The sequence below is a fragment of the Gossypium arboreum genome, chromosome 2, assembly GCF_025698485.1.
Source record: "Gossypium arboreum isolate Shixiya-1 chromosome 2, ASM2569848v2, whole genome shotgun sequence".
NCBI lineage: Eukaryota > Viridiplantae > Streptophyta > Magnoliopsida > Malvales > Malvaceae > Gossypium > Gossypium arboreum.
In genome coordinates, this window is record NC_069071.1 from 3,104,960 (window position 1) to 3,124,916 (window position 19,957).

The following is a 19,957-nucleotide window of genomic DNA, read 5'->3' on the forward strand; positions in this document are numbered from 1 at the left end:
TTTTTCCACATTAAATTTGTGTGTTTAATTTATCAATTTATTCCGCTATTTTTTTACTTGTTGCTTAATTGGATCGATCTTAACAAATGGTATTAGAGCTAGTTCAATTTTCATAAATCAGCCCATTCAGAGATGACAGTAACAAGGTCTGAAATTGAGAAGTTCGATGGTGAGACAAATTTCAATTTGTGGCAAGTTCGGATGATGACAATTCTAGTTCAAACCGGCTTGAAAAAGGTTGTTACAGGGAAAAAGCTTAAGATCTAAATCAAATAGAATGGGAAGAGCTTGATGAAAAGGTCTTGTCTGCAATCCAGTTGTGCCTCGCGAATATGGTATTGCAGGTGGTATTGATGGAGAAGATCTCATCCGCATTGTGGAAAAGGTTAGAAACTCTTTATGCGACTAAGTCTCTGGCTAACCGTTTAGTGTTGAAACGTCTATTTATATTTCGTATAAACGAAGGTGAGCTTTTTAGAGATCACATCAGTCAATTCATTACTCTTTTAAATTATTTAAATAACGTTGAGGTTCATATTGACGATGAAGATCAGACTATGTTATTATTGTACTCTTTACCCCCTTCATACAAGTCTTTCAGGGGGACCCTGATTTATGGCAGAGACAAACTCCCGTTCGAAGATGTGAAGGGTCATTTGTTGAGTAGAGACAAACTCGACAATGAGTTTGGTTTGGATAGCAAGGCAGATAGACAAGCTTCCGTTTTGGTAGCATCAAAGAAACGAGACAAAAGGTGTTGCTATTGTAAAAAGTTAGGTCACATCAAAGCATATTGTTATAAATTGTGAAATAAAAGAGCTGTTGAGAGTAACAAGGAAGATGTAACTGGTGCTAATTTGGCCGATGAAAGTGGTGATAATTTCGTGTTAGTGTCAACAAGCGATAACTCCAAGCTCACGTCCGAGTGGACCCTAGATTTGGGATATTCTTTCCACATGTTTCCCAATAGAAAATGGTTCTTTACATACAGTTCGGTTGAAGGTGGAGTTGTGCATATGAGAAACGATTCATCTAGTAAGGTAATTGGTATTGGTATTGTTAAAATTAGGATGTACGATGAGACGGTTAGGACACTCTCAGATTTCAGGTATGTACCTGATTTACAGAAGAATATCATCTCCTTAAGTATTTTAGGCTTGAAAAGATACATAATCAACATTAATTCGAGCGATATTAAAGTATCTCGTAGAGCTCTCATTTTGTTAAAAGGTAAAAGAACCGACAATTTTTATATTCTGGAAGGTTCTATAATGACTGGTGAAATCAGACGTCCTTCGTCCGTTGTGGAGTCGAATTCAACTCATTTAGAGCGGAGGCAACTTGGTTATAGGAGAGAAAAATGTATGACTATTTCGTTGAAGATAGGTTCAATTTATATGCAGGTTTTGAAAAGTTAGGTTCTCTTTTGTATGCAGGTTTTGAAAAGTTAGGGCATTGTGTTTGTGAAAATTAGACTCAGGTTAGTTTCAATTTGGCAGTGTACAAGTCGAAGGCTAGAACCCTTCCAATTTCTAAGCGTAGATTTGACTCAATTAACTCCATGCATAGTTCAAGATAGGCCTGTGGCAGGCTTTGGCAAAGATAACATTGTGGAAATATGAGTCAAGGTGGAGATTTGTTGAGTATGACTCTTATTTCAGTCAAATTTAAGAAATAATCTTTCAGTTAAACTCTATTTATTTGTTTCAATCAAACTCTGATTAGTTTAGATTATTTTATTATTATTTGACTTATGAATTTAGCTTATAAATAGGCTCTTTTACAACATTAGAAAATACCTGTTAGAGATTAGAACTCATAACACATTTAGAGAATTTTGAGGGTTCTTTGTTTTCGGGGTTTAGTTTTTATCTCCATCTTTTGTACTCTTCGTTCTTTTGCCATTATAGTAAAATTATCTTTATTTATGATTTTTTATCTTCTTTGGAGGGGTTTTTCCATGTTAAAATTGTGTGTTTAATTTCTCAATTTATTCCGCTATTTTTTTCCTTGTTACTTAATCGGGTCGATCCCTACAGTACCTAAGAGACATAACTCATCACTATAAATAGTAACAATTCTTGGTTAATAACCAAATGACATAACTTTTGAGTCACTTGTAACTTTTCATTTGTAAATTGTAGAACATTATAAATATTTTGAAAATGTTACAACAAAGTTTGCCTAACTCTCAATCCAACAACTTTGGTTTCAGGGGCATAACTGTAATACCCCGAAAACTTTTACAGTAAGATATTATCCTTAATATTGTAAAATAAGGAAATAAAGTGACAAAAAGGGAAATTTTGAGTTATGTCAAAATTGAGAAGTATATTATGATATATTAATTCAAGAAAAGACTAAATTGTAAAAGTGAGAAAAGTTTTGTTGCACAAGAATAAATACTCAAAATTTGAGGGGTTAAAGTGTAAATATGAAAAAGTTGAAGGACCAATAGTGTAAATATTTTAAGAGCGGAATGATCTAGAAACTAAGGAAAATGGATGAATTAGGACCAAATTGAATAAGTGAAGAACTATGAGGGACTAAATTGCAATTTTACCAAATTAAATGATGACTCAAGAATGGAATTTTAAAAGATAATAAAGGGCAAAATGGTCAATTGGAAGAGAGAGAAATCTAGAAAGCAATGATGATGTTGGAGATATTTTAGATTAAATAAATAAATAAATAATAGTTTATTAATATTTTAATTTAATTTTTAAATGATATTTTATTATTTTATTATTATTTTATTTAGTATATATAAGGAAAGAAAGATGAAGAATCATCATCTTTTTCTCATGCACCCAACGTATGAAGAGAAAAGGAAGAAAGAAACTTTCTTTTCTTTACAATTTGGTCCTTCTACAAAAAATTTACCATTTTCACCCAAAAATCAAAAGAATTTCCTTAGCTACCAAGAGAGAAAAATGTTAAGGAGGCTATGAGAAATTAAAATATCAAGTTGGATTCAAGAAATGGAAGCTGAAGGAGAGAGAAAATCAAGATGAAGGTTGGAATCAATAGAACAAGGTAAGAACATCATGATTTCAATATATTTTTAAGTTTGATATTATTGAAAAAGCATGGGATTGATGTTAATGTAGAGTTTCCTTACATATGGTCCTATGTTCTTGATATGTTAATAAAGAGAAAACAAGAGAAAGTGAAGAGAAATAGTGTAGAGAAAGAAAATAAGGGTGTTATAAACATGGTAATTAATATCTTGCACTAAAACAGTTGTAGACAGCAGCAGTAGTCTAACTTTGAAAAATCAACAAAAATTGTATAAATCGCATTATAGGATTAATAAAATATAAAATTAAATCTTATTGAATCTAGTTTCTCATAGAAGAAATTATGTAAGCAATGGAATTGTAAATCATGAGATATAAAAAATTTTGTGAGATAAGGTTAGAATGATTTTGGGTTCCCCTGTTCTGACTTTGGAAAATCATAAACAATTGGATAAAAATAATTATGGGCTTAAATTTATATGTTTAGAATCCTTAATAAGTATATTTTCAAGAGAACTAAACGGGTATATCATTAAAATTCTGTACGAGGAGATAATTAATTTTTAGTGAAGAAGGGTCAGAACTGTCAGACAGCAGAATAGGGGTAACTTTAAAGAATAAACTATACTTATTGGCTAAACCAAAAATTCTGAAAATTTTATGGTAAGAATATATATGAGTCTAGTTTCAGATAAAATTATCTGATCTTAATTTGGAGTTATATAGCTCTAGATATAAATAATTCAGTGACTATGACACAAATGGACAACTTAAATATTCATAAAAGTAAATAATAAAATTATAGATGATGTTATTTACAAGTGTGTTATATACATTAAGGATGTGGAATGGAGAGGATGACGGGAAAAATATATATGAATATCTAGCTAGCATGGCTAATTTATATGTTTTTGGCTTAAGGACTAAATTGAATAAAAGTAAAACTTCAGGGGTAATTTTGTAAAAATGTCAAAAATGACCAAATTGAAGGGAATGAATTGTTTTATTATCCAAATTAATAAATTGAATGAAATTGTCAATTTAAGATCGAGTGAAAATCGGGAAAATGATAAATTACCAAAATGCCCTTAAATCTTGATATTTCTGTAATTTTGCTAGGTAAGTTCGTGTAACTTGAATTATATTCTTAAATGTTTGAAATGTATGTTTTTTTATATGAATATGGTTTGAATGTTTATTATATGAAAATTGATAAAACATTAATATATATTTGGTAAAAAAAGGGGAAGAAATCCCGGTTGGATGAAAGGAAAATTTGATGGATCTCTAAAAAGGAATTGACAGTAAAAAGGATCTAGCTCGGACGGGTGATCCTATACTGATATAGCCCTCCCGAAGAATATGTGGAAAATGGATTTAGCCCGGACGGGTAATCTGAATTAGGGTCTGAATTTAGCCTGGACTGGTAATTCAGATCCAAGCTCATTAGAGTAATTATCGTTGCAGGGGATTTAGCCTGGACTGATAATCCCGACAATACTCTATGAGTTTATATTATAGTGGATTTAGCCTGGACTGGTAATCCCACTGTAAGGATGAGGTTCGCGGGAGTGTGCTCTCTGAAATGAAATGTGTAAGACCATAGTTGAAAGATACCATGGCAACCTGATATGAAATATATAAGACCATGGTTGAAAGATACCATGGCAACCTGATATGAAATGTGTAAGATCATGATTGAAAGATACCATGGCAACATGATATGAAATGTGTAAGACCATGGTTGAAAGATACTATGGCAATATGATAGAAAATGAATAAGACCATGGTTGAAAGATACCATGGCAACGTGACATGAAAAGAATAAGACCATGGTTGAAAGATACCATGGCAACATGATAGAAAATGAGTAAGACCATAGTTGAAAGACACTATGACATCATGTCAAAGATAAATAAGATCGTGGATAGGAGACACTATGACATCTATTGAACAATTGATATTCAGGTAATATGTACCGGATGACGAATGGTTATATGAAATGGTTGTGTGAAATGCTTACAAGAACTGGTCATATGGAAATATATGTACAAAATAGTTGTATGAAATAATTATGAAGATAGATAAACGAAATAAGAATAAGTACATGGAATATAATTTATGTTAAGTTTGATATAAACTTTACGGAATAAATATACATAATATATATGGAAATGATGGAGCATGAAATATTGATATAATGAAATGATTGATATATATACTTATGAAGAAACAAGAAGAGAATAATATGTTTCATGACATGTACATATATGATTGTCTTTGATATGTTGATACAAGGAAATTATGTAAGTAAAGACAATTATTAAACTTAAGTGTGACATGTTGAGAAAATAAGTATATCAATGTTGAATTTATATGAAATATGTGCAAGTATACTAACAATGATGTTGTTTGACGCTTAGACAAGTACCAAGCTATTGATTGAATGGTAACATGTTTAATTATAAGGAGTATTGAAATGGTAAGTACTTAGACGAAAATAAAATTTAAGATTTTGCAAAATTTTTTTCTATAATCCCGATTTAATTCTAGTTGGTTTCTAGTGTATGTTTGGGGCTTCGAGGGCCCAATAGAGAAACGTTATGATTATTTTCAAAATCTGAATAATAAATGACTCAGAATTATCTGAAAATGTTCAGTAAACTCTGGTAATGCCTCGTACCCTATTCCGACAATGGATACGGGTAAGGGGTGTTACAATAACTAGGGACGTTGGTAGAGGCCCCGACCGTCCCTTAAAATGGAAAAATTTTCATTTAGGTCTTTTAAAATTTTAAATTAGTAAAAATAAAATTACAATTTGACCCCCTAAAAATGATAAAAATTTGATTTAATCCTTTAAAAAATATAAAAATATAGACTATCAAAATGATAAAATTGTATTTTTACTATCATGAAAATTACAATTTGATTTCGGTCTCGTCCTGTTTGGTTTATTTGCTTTTATATCTCAAGGTAGGACTAAAACCTGATGAATTGATTATAATCATTTGGAGGAATAAAACACATATTCATATATGTTATTGTTTCCATGCTGTGCATGGTAGTTACCTCAATTTGGGACCAATTTGAAACAAATTAGAAGTTTTAAGAAAAAAGTTGTAAAAATTAAAAAAAAGGTTACACGATTGTGTGTGTTACACCCCCTAACTCTAAACTGTCATCGGAATAGGGTTACGAGACATTACCAGACATATCAGACAACTTACGAATAATTCACAATTAATATAACATTTATAGTAAAATTTAATAATTAAGTCCCTATATTGGACTCTTGAAGCCCAAAACACGTATTAAAAGTAGAATGGGACTTGTTCGAGTATCCCGAAAATTTTTTCGTAAATTGTTTTTTTATATAAAAATTTCTACAATATTTCTGCTTATTTTTACCTAAAACCCCTGCAAATTCAAACCAAAAGTAACCAACCAATACCAATATTTCAACCAAAGAATTTTACATCTTAAACACCATTAGATTAAGCTTAATTCATTGATTTATTACTTAAATTTTAAAGTGTTAACATACAAGGAACTAATTCATATCTTTCATTTCATTTCAAAATTTAATACCAAATTTACTAATTTATAACTTTAAACTTACTTATCATCCAAAATTGCATAACTATCTAATTACAACAAGATCATTTAACCTATATATATATATACATGACTCATGTACAACCACCTAATACATGCCACTTAAACAAAAAGAAGAAATACATCACCAAAATTTTCTTGTCAGAGTCAGGATCTTTCTGGATGCTGAACCGAGACACTTGACTTCTACTAACCTGCGCACGGAAACAACCGTACGCTGAGTATAGATATACTCAGCAGTATTACCATAATTCAAATTATAGCAACAAAAATAAAACATAAATATTAAATACATAACAATTAATTTCTTACATACTAATTCATACTTTATTATTATTATTATTATTATTTCCATCATTTTATAATAACAATTCAATTTAATTATTCATAAGTCAATGTATTTTTCACAAACTTGAATTTAATCACTTGTGAACATTTAGTTCATACTTTTCTCTTTCTATCACAATTCCAATTTCAATTCATAATTCAATTTCTTTTTCCTCATTTCAATGCCTCAAATTCACATTTCAATTTTTTACCCTATTAACATAACTCGGACTTTAGTGGATACACGGATCCAACCAAATACACCAATATGGCACCCAGTGCCTCATCGGATAGTTCGAAGCAATAAGTTGACACCCAGTGTCTCATCGGCCTAGCCGAAGTAAAGTTGGTACCCAGTACCTCATCGAATGAAGAAATATAGTGACACCCAGTGTCTCATCGACTCAAGGTCAAAGTATCCCTGAACTCTTCCAATCCTATGGCATGCCAACTATATCCGACTCAGCCCGACTAGTTAATAGGGTTTCCGAATCACATATAAATCTCAATTCAGTCACAATTTCTCACATATTCAATTTAATCATTTTCCACTTTTCAATCAATTTTCAATTCACATATTCATAATTCAATACACTTTCTCAATTCAATATACATTTCAATTATTCACATATAATCACAATTCAATTTAATTTCATACAGTTCAATACTAATACTTACCATGCACATTAACTTAAAATTCAACAATTAATAATAATTAAATTCAAATTATAGTAATACTAACACGTATTTCTCATTCAATTCAATTTTCTAAATTCAATTCAATAAAATTACTTACCTCAATATTTACTTACTATAAAATAAATAAATTTAAAATTAATACTTAATAATAAATAACTTGAATTATAGTAATACAAACCGTAATTCTCCTATTTTAGTCCTCGATGACTTTCACCTTTCCTTTCGATGCCGATGCCTCGAGTTCTTTGTTGGCTACGAAAATATTAATAATTTACACTATTAATTACAACATTAATTATAATAGATAATTAAATTTCTAAACAATTCCTACCTTATTCCCAATTTAATCCTAACTAAACTTACTTACTTTCTTAATCCAATTCACTCTCTTTTACTATTCAAATTTTGTCTAAACTCATATTTAACTATAAAATTTCCAGCATATTTTCCTAAATCTAAAATTTATTCAATTTAGTCCCTACAACATAAAACTTATAACCTAGTTTACAATTTAATCCTTTAATCAATTCTAACTTAAAATTCTTTCAATCTAATCCCTAATTCCATAATTTGTCCAACATAAACCCTACTTAAAACCTATGAACTCTTGAAATATCAACTTAATTTCAATAAAACCTTACTTTAAAACTTCTAAAACATCAAAATTAACTAAAAAGGACTTAATTAACTTACCAATCAAAGCTTCAAACTTCAAATCTCTAATTTTCCTTTTTCTTTTCTTTCCCTTTTTCTTTCTCTTTTTCTCCCCTGTTTTCGAATGCTTTCTGTTTCTATTCTGTTTGTTTATTTTTCTTTTATCTTTTATTTACTTTTTATTAATTGTTTATTATATTAACTTAATAATGATTATTTCTTATATTATAAGTAAATAAATATATATATATATTACAATTGTATGTATATGATTTATTACACTTGTATTTTACTATCACCTTACATTTGTCAACTTATTAATAATACATTAGTATAATAATATAATATCAATTAATTAATTAATTAATAAAAATATAATAATTATCTATTTTAATATCAATTACATATTATTACATTTGCACCCTATCATCCTCATACATTTCTCATAACTTTAATTTATTTATTATATAAAATTTCATAATATAATTAATACAATTAATTATTATAAAACATCTTTATACTTAAATTATAAGTAAATTGAGTATTTAAGTTACAAATGTACCAATATAATTTTTACACATGTATATTTTATTACCATACAATTATCTTCTATTTAATTTATTTAATAATACTAATAATAATAATCTAATATAAAACCATAATATTAATTAATAATTATAATAATTATATATACTATTTAAATATAACCTAAATAAAATCTTAGATTTTAATACATATATCTGCCTCAACTTTTGTAAATGGTTTAATTTCCATTTTAATTCTTTTTATTTTCTATTACTTTAGAATTAAACTTTTACCCTTATTCAATTTAGTCCTTTTTACTAATTACTCTAAATTAAGCTAAATTTACCTAATTAAAACCTAATTAGACACACCACTAGGCTCATAAATATTTCTAATAATTATTTTTGAACTTATTTCACTAAGACGGAGGCCCTATAACTCACTTTTCCAGTGCTCATAAATTTTGGGTTATTATAGTGTGACATAGCCCCAGGCCATGTAACTTTCAAAAAGGGACATATGGCCGTGTCCCAGCTCGTGTCCTCGCCCGTGTAACTTACTGAGTAGGGTCACACACCCGTGTGCCAGGATGTGTAACTCTCTGAGTTGCCCCATATGCCGATTTACCAGGCGGTGTGCTACGCCGTGTAACTCACTAACTTGAACCTTAAAAAATCCTTAGATGAAACATGGTCATGTCGCCATGCTGTATGTGCCACACGACCGTGTGACAACCCATGTCTCAAGCCGTGTGAACCCAAAATTCACCTAAAAATAAACTCATTTCATAACCAAATTATGCATAAATTTACAATCCAATTGTGCACACTTTCAAGAAACCTAAACATTATCTAAGCACACATAAAGATGCCATTTCAAAGACCCTAATTTAACTTACCAATATGCCATTCAAAGACACCACAATTATATTAAAACAACAACAATCAAAACATGCCAATGTTGCCTTATTTCATGCATGATAACATATGTCAACTATGTACAAAAATATATCACTAATAGCCATTTTCAAACCATTCTAAACATACCATAAAAAGCCTTATTTACAAGTATTAGCAAGTGACCAAAATAACAAAACTTGGTAAAACATAATAGTGTATCAACCATATATAATCTTCCAAGCATAAACATACCAAATTACCATTACAAACATCCTATACATGCCATTATTAACCTTGGCCAAAATATTCAAAAACTACTGAAATGTTTGTTGGATAGTGTGATAGATCTCCAACGAGCTTCCAACCAAACTGAGCTTTCGATGATCTGTAAAACAAAGGAAAACAACTACGTAAGCAACGAGTGCCTAGTAAGCTCGTATAAACTAAAACATAACTTACGATGTTATTTATATAATTCAAAGATTAAACATAGTTCATCACCAATTCCATAAGCTTATTAAGAGCCTAAACAACATCATCAACTCACTAGTATACTTATCCATGATACAAATGAAATCAACCATCAAATATGTAAATTTCCATATGTAATAACATCATGTAGTTCATAAATTCTTTCATAAAGTCATGATTCAATCCATTTGCACACTTACCCTTTCGTTTTTCTTTTCTTATCCGTTGAACCATCTAGAATTATGTCGGATACTCGAGAAAGCTCACATGAAGTGTGCCTTTACATATAACCGTGACCTTTCCTTTACATCAATGGCCACAAGAGCTGTGAAATGAACTTGTTCACAAGAGCTGTGGGTCAGAATATAAGCTACACGATGTTGCTTACATGAGCTGTGTAGAATCCGCAACAAATGCAGGACCTTAACCATCAGTAGGACATTCAAGATCAGCTCCCGAAACATGGAATCCCTAATGACATGTCATTTGTATCCTAAGAATTCTTAATGTTCAACCGGGACTCGCTATCCGTCAATTCATCATAGCATTGATACGTTTACAATCCAATTAATTTATATCTCAACAACATAACAAATATTCAAATTTAACTAACATTAAAATGATTACAGTTCATACGAACTTACCTCGATAGCTAGGGCGTAAAAGTAAGATCGAGCTAATCCGAAGCTTTTGCTTTTCCTCAATCTAAGTCCGAGCGTGGTTTGTCTTGATCTAAATAGATAATTTCAATCAATTAAGTACTTCTAGAATTTAATTTAATGTATAGTTCATAATTATGCAATTTTACCAATTTGCCCCTTACCATTTTTAACTTTTCACAATTTAGTCATTAAGCTCATAACTTAAAATCTAACCACTTTAACCTAAATCCATGTTAACCATAGATACAAGGGACCTTGAAACAACCCATCTTTACCATTATTTCACAATAAAACTATAGATTTACACATTTAACAATTTAACCCTTAATTCCAAAATTCATCAAAAATCACTTAACAAAACTTGTTTATTTTTCAATAAGAATTCATAATCTATCAACTAACATAAAAAATCATTCAAAAACATCCATGAAAAGTCCCTCAACCTTTAACAGTTTTGCAAATGAAACCTCAAGCCAGCTAGATTAAACTAAAACTATTTAAAAAACATAAAAAATATTAAAAACAGGGTTCAAAATCATACCATGCAATAGACTATATGCTAGCCAAAACTTGTGCTCAACAATGGTGTTCTTCCTCCCTTAGAATCGGTTGTGGAAGATGAATAAAGATGATACACGTTATAAATATTTTTTTTGTTTTAAGTTTATTTACTAATTTACCATATTAACCTTATTATTTATTAAAAATTACAACAAAAATCTTGTCTATGCACATCCACTAACACCTTAAATGGTATATTTACCATTCAAGTCCTTCAATTTAAGATTTCATAGCTATTGGACTCTTTTAACTAATAGAACTCAACTTTTACACTTTTTATGATTTAGTCCTTTTCACTTAATATAATCCCATAGAAATTAAAATAATAATAAAATAATAATTTACTCGTCGAAATTGTGTCTCGAAACCACTGTTTCCAACATCACTGAAAACAGGCTGTTACATGGAAATATTTACTCTTTTGTAAATTTATTGTCTTTTGAGGCCAATAACTCAGAATTAGTTCAAAAGTACTACCAGAGAGCTGATGCAATCTTCGATTCAAAAATTACTTCTGATGAAGTGCTTAGCAAGGCATATGAAGAATTGGGTCTCTCCGTAGAAGAATTGCTACAACAATTTGAAAGCCGGCAACTCATTTTGAGTAAAGTTTACTTTGTAAGTTACAAGTTATGTATTCAGTTCTTTACTTCGCAATTTTATTGTAGTTGTAGCTTGGGAGAAGTACTTAAACAAGCCTTTTCTGCATTGGCATACTCCTGATATGATATGAAGCTTCGATCAGCTACTCTTGGCAGTGTTAATATTTCCGTTCATGATTATTGTTGTCATTTTAGACTTAATTTTTGGGCAATAATTAATCAGACATATGTTCTGCCCATTTGGTCATGTTTCTCATAAGAGTAAATACTAAAATCTATAGCTTTTGGAACAAGTTTAGCCCCTATGTCCTTATTCAGGTGGAGAATTTCGATGATAAAATAAACAACTATTAGTCAGTCCCTTGGATAACCACCTTCTCTTCCATTTTATGTCTAGGTTCTTCTGCAAGTTGAGTCATTGATTTCAAAGATTTGGACATATCCCAGTTCTTAAGTTCTTCCAGTGAGCATCTTCCATATGAACTGAGTTCACATCTCTTGAGGTAATTATGACCCAAAACGTTTGAAGTTAAAGCTTGTGCTTCTGTTTTTCTGTTTATAAGTAGAGCATAATTATCATATTCTCTTAATGCTTAGCAAAGGTTTTTACTAAGATGAGAGATCATCTATTGGATGGTAAATGGCATCTGACCAGTAAAGTTTTAAGATGTTCTGAGTTTAAAGAATGCTAAAGAGGTATCCACATTTCAGGAGGTTTAACCAATTGGTATTATTGATCGCTGCACTACTTGCAGCAAATTAAGCATGTAGGATATGAACAAAAATCATCCGTCATTAAGGAAGCCATAAGGGATCAAATGGATAGTGTTAGACCAAGCTCAGAAATAGTAGTGAGAAATGCTAAGAGCTTGAGCTTGAAATCAAAGCAGGATATTCTGATAGAGGCTGTTGCCCTTGAAAAGTTAAAGAAGAATGATGAACAAGCTGAAGAAACTGTAGAAGTTGAGTGTATTGATCAACTTATTGCTCTTGTAAGTCGCATGCTTCATCTCCTTGTCGTAGAAAAACAATCTCAGCTTATCAGAAAAATAAAAAATAAAACGATCTCAGACTCGTAGCCCAGTTGTCATACCTCTTGATTTCATCTGCCCCCTTTCCCCATAGCTAATAACTAATCGGTGATCGTGGCATCAGGGCAAACCTATGAGCAGGTTTTCATCGAGAAATGGATTGATCTCGGGATCACTGTGTGTCCCACGACTCGGCAGATTATGGCTCATACCTTTTTTATACCAAACTACACAATGAAGGCACTGGTTGCAAACTGGTGCAAGTCTAACAATGTGAAGTTGCCTGATCCCATGAAGTCCACGAGTTTAAATCAGGTCTATCCATTTCGTGCAACCGAGGTTAAGACTGTTAACATTATGATTAATGGTAGACAATTTTAATGGCAAACAATCTAAGTGGTGCAAGTTTAACACCCTAAAGTTGACTTTGAAAAAGTGGCATGGGATAATTTTTTTTTGGTCCTTGAGATAATGGGCTATTTATTGTTTGGTCCTTGAACCTCAACTATAAATAGGCCTTCTCATTTCTCATTTCAATTCATCCCAACCAATCTTTCTCTCTTAGATTTCTCTCTTCTCCCATTTGAGAATTCTTAAGGAATTCTATTTGTTTGTAATATTTTGGAGATAGTAAAGTTATCATCTAGTGTTAGTACCCGGGGACGTTGGTATAATTTACGAACCTCGTTAAAACTCTTGTGTTCTTTTTTGTCCTATTTTTCTTTCAATATTTGAGGTATAATAGTAGTATATAATTGTGCTATTAAATTACTATAAAGGGATATTCGACTAAGGAAAGACTTGGTATTTAAGAGATCCTTGTGATCCACCTCTCTTCCCTCGAAATTGAACTTTGTGTAATTTTTTAGTACAATAATTTACATGCTTCCGACCCTATTGGAACAACAAGTGGTATCAAGAGCGAAGGTTAATCGTAGTATGCTCTGTGGTTGCGTTTAAACGATCTTCCACATCAGAAAAGATTTCCTTAGGTATATTGAAAGATTATGGAAAAAACGGTCGGTTTAGGAGCTTCAACATCGTCCATGTGGACAAGACCGACAATTGCAAATACAAGATTGGCCGTGGAGATCTTTGATGGCACGGGCCATTTTGGTATGTGGCAAAGTGAGGTTCTAGATGCCCTTTTCAGCGAGGTCTAGACATTGCCATTAATGAAGAGAAACCAGATGATGTACGGAGAAAGATTGGAAGGCGATCAATCGGTTGGCATGTGGCACAATTCGATCATGCCTTTCTCGAGAGCAGAGGTATGCTTTTTCAAAGGAGACTTCTGCAAATAAGTTGTGGGTGGCACTTGAAGAAAATTTTTTGAAGAAAAACAGTCAAAATAAGCTCCGCTTGAAGAAAAGACTGTTTCGCTTCACTTATGTCCCAGGTACCACAATGAATGATCACATCACCAAATTTAATCGGTTAGTCACCGATTTGCTAAATATGGATGAGACATTCAAAGATGAAGATTTGGCTTTGATCTTTGTTGGGGTCACTTCGAGGAGTTTGAGTTTCTAGAAACTACTCTACTTCATGGCAGAGTGATATATCTCGAGCGAAGTGCATGCGGCCTTATCTGATTATGAGCAGAGAAAGAAGGACAAACAGAAAAACTCAATCGAGATCTGAAGCTTTAGTAGTCCGAGGTCGTTCATACACTCGGAAGAAAACTCGAAGGGAGATCAAAGTCAAAGTCCGGACTCGGGAAAGATGAATGTGCCTTTTGTCATGAGAAAGGCCTTTGGAAGAAAAATTGTCCAAAGTGAAGAATAAGGGAAAAGTCATGCAGATGCTTGTGTTGCAAAACATGATACTAGTGACTCTGAACTATCACTGGTTGCATCATCATCGTCATTCCATTCAGATGAGTGGATTTTGGATTCGGGTTGTACCTATCATATGTCCCCTAACCGGGAGTGGTTCTCTGATTTAGTAGAACTAAATGGAGGAGTTGTTTATATGGGCAATGATAATGCCTGTTAAACTGTTGGGATAGGTTCAATCCAATTAAAGAATCAAGATGGATCAACCAGAGTTCTGACTGATGTTCGGTATGTGCCCAGTTTGAAGAAAAATCTCATCTCATTGGGAGCCTTGAAATCCAATGGTTCAGTTGTTACTATGAGAGATGGGGTTTTGAAAGTGACATCTGGCGCACTTGTGATATTGAAGGGCATCAGGAAAAATAACTTGTATTACTACCAAGGTAGTACAGTTATTGGAACAATCGCTGCAGCTTCCGGTAATAAAGACTTGGACTTAATGCAGTTGTGGCATATGAAGTTGGGACATGCCAGCGAAAAATCCTTGCAAATTCTGGCAAAGCAAGGATTGTTGAAAGGTGCAAAGGCTTGCAAATTAAAATTTTGCGAGCATTGTGTTCTTGGAAAGCAAAAGAGAGTGAAGTTCGGCACTGCTATCCATAATACAAAAGGTATTGTGGAATATATTCACCCAGATGTGTGGGGGCCTTCCAAAACACCTTCGTTGGGAGGAAAACACTACTTTGTTACTTTTGTTGATGACTTTTCCAGAAGAGTTTGGGTGTATACCATGAAAACTAAGGATGAAGTGCTTGGAGTTTTTCTTAAATGAAAAACTATGATCGAAAACCAGACTGGCAAGAAAATCAAGCGGCTTAGAACGGACAATGGAGGCGAATATAGAAGTGATCCGTTCTTCGATGTGTGCCAAGAGTATGGTATTGTTCGACACTTCACAGTTAGGGATACACCACATGCAGAATGAAGTGGCGAGCGTATGAATTGAACATTCTTGGAGAAAGTTCGATGTATGTTGTCCAATCTTGGGTTGGGCAAGCAATTTTGAAATTTGAGGTTGTGACATACCGCCATCTTGTTAATCGTTTGCCATCATCTGCATTAGAAAGAAAAACTCCTATGGAGGTATGGTGCGGAAAACCGGCTCTGATTATGATTCCTTACATGTGTTTGGATCCACTTGCATATTACCATGTGAAGGAGTCAAAGTTAGATCCGAGGGCAAAGAAAGCTCTCTTTATGGGAATCACTTACGAGTGAAGGGATTTCGTCTTTGGTGCTTAAGCACAAAGAAAATGATCAGTAGAGAGATGTTACCTTTGATGAATCGCCACATTGAAAAAGGTAGCAGATAAAGATATTCAGACGGCGATACTCCACAAGGTGGAGTGTACTCCAAAACAGTGGAGTTTGAGCGGATGGGGATTTGCCCAGTTAATAAGTCTAATTCTCCGCCACAATGGAGGAATTAGAGGTTGAAGAGGTTCGACCCAAGAACCGTTAAGTACCTGAGAACCGATTCGGTTGCAAGGCCACGGAGAGAAATTCGTAGACCTGCTCGATTCTCGATATGGTGGCCTCGCCCTTCCGTTGTTGATGATGATATTCCTATCACTTATCAAGAAGCAATGCAAAGCTTAGAAAGTGATAAATGGAAAAGCGCCATGGATGAAGAAATCTGATCTCTCCGGAAGAACAATACTTGGGAGTTGGCGCAATTACGAAAGGTAAAAGGGCAATCGGATGCAAGTGGGTATTCGCAAAAAAGATGGATCTCCTAGCAAGAAGGATATTCGCTACAAGGCAAGATTGGTAGCTAAAGGCTACGCTCGAGAAGGAGGAATTGACTACAATGATGTATTTTCCCTGTTGTGAAGCATTCCTCCATTAGAATTTTGTTGGCCTTGGTAGCACAGTTGAATTTGGAGCTAGCTCAACTTGATGTTAAGACGGCTTTCTTGCATGGTGAGTTAGAAGAGAGATCTATATGACTCGGCCGAAGGATACACAGATCTTGGTGGTAGAAATTGGGTTTGTAAGTGAACAAATCGCTATATGGATTGAAGCAATCCCGAGACAATGGTACAAGCGATTTGATAGCTTTATGAGAAAGCGTAATACACAAGAAGTAAATATGACAATTGTGTGTATTTGCAGAAGTGCATGATGATCTTTCATTTATCTTCTCTTGTATGTTGATGATATGTTAATCACTTGAAGAGCCAAAAGAGATAGATAAGTGAAGGCTCGGTTGAATCAAGAGTTCGAGATGAAAGATCTAGGTGAGGCCAAGAAGATTCTCGGTATGGAGATAAGTAGAGATGACAGAGAGGCAAGCTTTGTTTGAATCGAAGCAATATTTGAAAAGGTATTACAATGTTTTGGTGTAAATGAAAACACAAAACATGTAAGTACCTCACTTGCTTCTCATTTGAAACTTAGTGCTCAATTATCTCAAGACTAAAGAAGAAAGAGAATATATGGCAAAAGTCCCATATGCTAATGCAGTTGGGAGTTTGATGTTGCGATGGTGTGTCTGTGGCCGACATTTCACAAGTTTGTTGGAGTTGTGAGCGGTATATGCATGATCCCGAAAAGGACATTGGCAAGCTATGAAATGGATTCTACGGTATCTTGAAAAACCGTAGATGTTGGTTTAGTTTTTGAGCGGGATGAAGCACTTGGTGGGTTGTAGTTGGATATGTTGATTCCGACTTTCTGGTGATTTAGATAAACGTCGTTCAACTACGGGTATCTGTTTACTCTTGCTAAAGCCCAGTGAGTTGGAAGTCTACCTTACGATCTCTGATGAGTGTGTCTACTACTGAGGCGAATATATGGCGATTCTAAGAAGTCATTAAGGAGGCTATTTGGCTTAATGGATTGTTGAAAGACTTGAAGTTGGTCAAAGTCACATTAGTCTATATTGTGACGGTCAGAGCGCTATTCATTTAGCGAAAAATCAAGTCTATCATTCAAGAACCAAGCATATCGACGTAAGATATCACTTTGTGCGGGAAGTCTTTGAAAAAGGAAAAATTCTACTTCAGAAGATTCCGACAGCAGATAATCCCGCAGATATGATGACCAAGGTGGTAACAACAATCAAGTTTAATCATTGTTTGAACTTGATTAACATCCTGAGAATTTGAGCACCTTCAGGTGTATGGCGCTCGAGAGCGCATTTGGAGGCACTACAAAAGATAGCTTTATCGAATTTGGGGAGTTGAAGGAAGTGTGTGAAGATGTGATTATCCTAATCAAATCTTCAAGGTGGAGATTGTTAACATTATGATTAATGGTAGACAATTTTAATGGCAAACAATCCAAGTGGTGCAAGTTTAGCACCCTAAAGTTGACTTTGAAAAAGTGGCATGGGATAATTTTTTTTTGGTCCTTGAGATAATGGGCTATTTATTGTTTGGTCCTTGAACCTCAACTATAAATAGGCCTTCTCATTTCTCATTTCAATTCATCCCAACCAATCTTTCTCTCTTAGATTTCTCTCTTCTCCCATTTGAGAATTCTTAAGGAATTCTATTTGTTTGTAATATTTTGGAGATAGTAAAGTTATCATCTAGTGTTAGTACCCGAGGACGTTGGTATAATTTACCGAACCTCGTTAAAACTCTTGTGTTCTTTTTTTGTCCTATTTTTCTTTCAATATTTGAGGGTATAATAGTAGTATATAACTGTGCTATTAAATTACTATAAAAGGGATATTCTGACTAAGGAAAGACTTGGTATTTAAGAGATACTTGTGATCCACCTCTCTTCCCTGGGAATTGAACTTTGTGTGATTTTTTAGTACAATAATTTACACGCTTCCGACCCTATTGGAACAACAAAGACGTTGGTTGAGGACTTGAAGAGTACATCAACTAATACTCAAAGGGTGGCCACAACTCAACTCAAGTTACTTACCAAGCAGAGTAGGGATAATCGGATTATAATAGCAAACTGCGGGGCGGTTAGCTTGTTAGTTGATTTGCTTTATTCACCAGATATAATGACTCGGGAAAATGCTGTTACAGCACTTCTTAACTTATCAAATATTTATAACAACAAAACAGCTATTGCTAATGCAAATGCGATTGAGCTTCAGATTCACGTGCTTGAGACTCGAAGTCCCGTAGCTAAAGAAAATTTGGCTGCCACTCTCTTCAGCCTTTCGGTCATTGAGGTTAACAGAGTCAGGATTGGAATCTGGCCTCTTGTCGATTTGCTGAGGAATGGTACTCTTAGGGGAAGGAAAGATGCTGTGACAGCCTTGTTTAGTCTGTCAAGATTTCACGAAAATAAGCCTGAATTATGCAAGCTGGTGCTGTAACGGTAGCTGGAATGGTTGATAAGGCAGTCGTTCTTTTGGCAAACCTTGCTACCATTCCTGAAGGGAGGACTGCGATTGCGCAAGAGGGTGGGATTCCCAGGCTTGTTGAGGTTGTTGAATTGGGTTCTGTGAGAGGAAAGGAACACGCCACCGCTGCCCTTTTACAGCTCTGCACAACATGCAGTTCTAGGTCTTGCAATGTGGTGCTGCAAGGAACTGCTCCACCATTAGTGGCATTGTCTCGGGCCGGTACTCCGACAGCTAAAGGGAAGGTATACTGCTTCTGGAGTATACGCACGCACGCCTACTTGTTTTTCCTTTTCTGAATCATCTCCTTTTATTTAAGTCTGAGCAAAAACAACATCATAAGCTTCAGCTTGTTGCAGGCACAGGTACTTCTGAGCTACTTCCGAAACCAACGACATGTTAATGCTGAAAGCGGCTGAATATCAGGAAAACAACCCTCTTTTGAAGGACTTGATTGAGAATCAACTTGTTAAATACCTTATATGTGTGTAGATATATATATATATATATATATATATAAATATATATGTGTGTGTATGTGAGATTTGTGCATGTTTGCAAGGGATTTTCATACATGTGAATTTAATGATCTATTACCCTTGATTTTGTTCCATTTGCTTAACCAAGTCCATTGACATTTGTTTAAGCAACTTATCAGCTGTCAAAATCCGTTCTTTATATAGGTATATTTTGGTAAGGGCTTATTTGTGTATGTAAGTATGATCTATACTTATT

At 33.5% G+C, this 19,957-nt stretch overlaps 1 pseudogene; it reads left to right on the forward strand.

Moving 5' to 3' along the window:
• The first annotated feature begins 132 nt into the window (after positions 1-132).
• Positions 133-19,641, forward strand: LOC108466197 (U-box domain-containing protein 4-like; annotated as a pseudogene).
• The last annotated feature ends 316 nt before the right edge of the window (positions 19,642-19,957 follow it).